Source organism: Moschus berezovskii, chromosome 5 (genome assembly GCF_049115385.1).
Source record: "Moschus berezovskii isolate FMDL1 chromosome 5, NW_MosBer_1.0, whole genome shotgun sequence".
Lineage (NCBI taxonomy): Eukaryota > Metazoa > Chordata > Mammalia > Artiodactyla > Moschidae > Moschus > Moschus berezovskii.
In genome coordinates, this window is record NC_142464.1 from 30,509,694 (window position 1) to 30,513,059 (window position 3,366).

Genomic DNA, 3,366 nt, shown 5'->3' on the forward strand with positions numbered 1-3,366 from the left:
CTGCATCTTCAATGAGCAGTGTGGGACTTGAAACACATCGCTGCTGTTGCTTAAGAAAATAGCTAAAGGCAGCTCAGGACCTGAGGCTGAAGATGCAGCCAAAATGAAGGGTTGTTTTAAAAGTCAGTTCAGGAAACAACAGTTAGACCGGACAACCTCTTCCTTTGCTCCGGGAGGTGGCCAGCTGCTCCCCTACCCAGTAAACACCCTGGCTTCTCCCTGCCTTCACCTTTTCCTCTCCCATCAGCTCCTCCAGTAAAGACACAAGGAGAGTGTGGCACAAGGCCTCTAGACCAAGAAATAGTATTGTTGAGGCAGCAGGAGGGGTGTGTGTATTTACACCGGGAGTGCTGAAAACCACAAACTGCTGTTTACACAAAATCTTGGTCTCATAACACTGCTACATCTTCTGGTTTATTTTTATTTGAATGTATTTAATAGATATATATGTGGACAGAAGCATATTTGCTTTTGACCCAAATTGACACTTTTTTCCCATTCACAAGCTGGCTTAATTATTTTTTAAAAAATAAATAATTCGTCTTACTAAACTTATATGTGACATATTTTATACATGTTTTGAATGATGCCTTGATGTTATTTTTGCTTCCAGTTTTCTTGTACACAAATTTGTATCTTTTGCCTCTATGTTCTGTTTCTATGAGGTGTGTATTACATTTCCATTCTTTTCTTTATTAACCTTAAGGCTATGAAAGGGTGCATTAAATTTATGTTGCAATTAAAATCAGAGTCAAGAGTAAAATAGCATAATTTGTGTATTGCCTCCTTCCTTCTAATGTGCTAAATTTCTGTCTGAACATATATGCCCAAACAGTTTTCCACTAACATCCTCTTGATGTGCATTAGACTAAACTAGCATTTCAAATCCAGGTAACTGTTATATTTTTATATCATGTCTTGTTTTTATTTTGAGAATAATTTTGTCCCCTTCACTTTTTAAAAAGTTTCATAACAATCTGAGTTTTTATTTTTATATATTTAGTTTATCATTCAGAGTTCAACAACAACAAAGAAAAGTAGAAACCACTTTGTCTTAAGACACAGAGAAAGCATCTTAGGATGCCCATCTCCAGGTCCATCTGTGTTGCTGAAAGTGGCATTATTTCACTCTTTTTAAGATAATTTTCATTGTTTTAAAGTAATATTCCATTGTATATATGTACCACATCTTTATCTGTTCATCTGTCAATGGATAGCACCATTCTAAGTGAAAGATCAGAAGAGAATGGCAAATATCATGATATTGCTTATATGTGAAAAATAAAATTTAAAAAAAGGTGCGAATAAACTTATTTACAAAACAGAAAACAAAAAGACTGTCTTAAGAGAACTGGCTGCACAGATTAAGGGCAGGTTGAGAAATCAAGTAAAAGACCATGAAGCAGTCCAGAGATCAGCAAAAGCAAGGGGCCTCTACTGTCCCGAGACCAGAAGAACAAAAAGAAGAGGCAGTGACACTGGCCTAAGTTACCTGCAGTAACAATGGTAGGCCTGTCCAGAGAGGGCTGGAGCCACCAAGGAAATGTAGCATCTGCTAGCTATACTGCAGAGGAGCCTACTTTTCTTCATTCACTTAATCTTCCACTAGCACCTTTTATTGAGCTTTCCTGGTGGCTCAGACAGTAAAGAAACCTACCTGCAATCTGGGAGACCTGGATTCAATCCCTGAGTTGGGAAGATCCCCTGGAGGAGGGCATGGCAATCCACTCCAGTTTTCTTGCCTGGAGAATCCCCATGGACAGAGGAGCCTGGCAGGCTAAAGTCATGGGATCGCAAAGAGTCAGACATGACTGAGCAACTATATACAGCATAGCATGGCACCTATTACTGGCTAAATCTCAGGCAAAAACCCACCAACAAGGGGGTATCGACAAAAGTTAGACCCATGATATATGGGAGAGTAAAGCGAGGGCAAGGATTGGATTGAAGGGACAAGGCATTCACTGTCCACATCCTCCTATTACTCAGCATCTACTCTCATCAAGTTTAAGTACAAATTGCTTCAGTCGTGTCTGTCTTTTTGTGACCTCATGGACTGTAGCCCACCAAGCTCCTCTGTCCATGGGATTCTCCAGGCAAGGTTACTCGGGTGGGTTGCCATGCCCTTTCCCAGGGGATCTTCCCGACCCAGGGATTGAACCCATGTCTCCTGTGTATCCTGATTGGCAGATGGGTTCTTTACCACTAGCACCACCTGGGGAGGCATACTCTCATTATCTAGTCATATTCAATAACTACATGTTTCCACCTAGTATCAATGCCTACCCATTGTATAAATATAGATAATATCACCCACTTCTCCCTAAAAAGGGGGGGCATTAAGAACTGATCATCCCTGACTCAAATTCAAGTTTAGGATCTCCAAGATAACCAGTTCTTAACCACTCAGATCTACATAGGGACCTTATAGATGATGATTTAAATAAATTTAAGGGCTAACATCATATTTCATACAAAATAATAGTGGTCAGAGAAGGGAAGACCGTCGTTGAGTAGAATATGTCTTAAGGTTATATACACAGTTGATATATTTCTAGAGTTTGTACCTAGTTTCAAGGCTTTAATCTTAAGTTTTTCCTTCCTTTTCTTATTTTGCTTCTTATTTTCCTTCCTTTTCTTGCTCCCAATAGTGCCTCTGACGGTCAGTAATTTTAACAATGGATAATATAAGTCTTAATTCCTGATGTGTCTGAGTCCTTAGTGTTCCCACCTTTACTGGGGTGTTCTGTGCTTCCACTAACTAGCAGACATTGAATTACTAGATAGTGAAGTATCTATACAGGGCAGTCTGGCAGGCTACAGAACAAAGAATAGCAAAGAGTCAGACACAACTGATGACTAAGCACACTGAGAACTCTGACAAAGTATCTAGTGGCTTCCTCAATGATTCAGTGATAAAGAATCTGCCTGTGATGCAGGATATGCAGGAGACTCGGTTTCAATCCCTGGTTCAGGAAGATCCCCTGGAAGAGGAAATGGCAACCGACCCCAGTATTCTTGCTTGGAGAATCCCATGGATAGAGGAGGCTGGTGGGCTACAATCCATGGGGTCACAAAGAGTCGGACACAATTGAACACACAAAGTGTCGGCTAAACTTATTTCTCAGCACTCCAATATTTTTTATGCCATCAATGTAGTGCCCCCAAAGCATGATGTTCTGAATGTTGAAATGATTAATGTTGGAGTAGGTTACCATGCACTGGTTACCAATTCCAGGAAAGGACTCTGTCCATTGCCTCTTGGCATCAAAATCACCAGGAAGAACACAGTACAGTCAAGCACTGAGTGGATCAATGCTTTACTTACAGACAACAGAGCAATATCAGCTTCTGCAGTGGGCATCA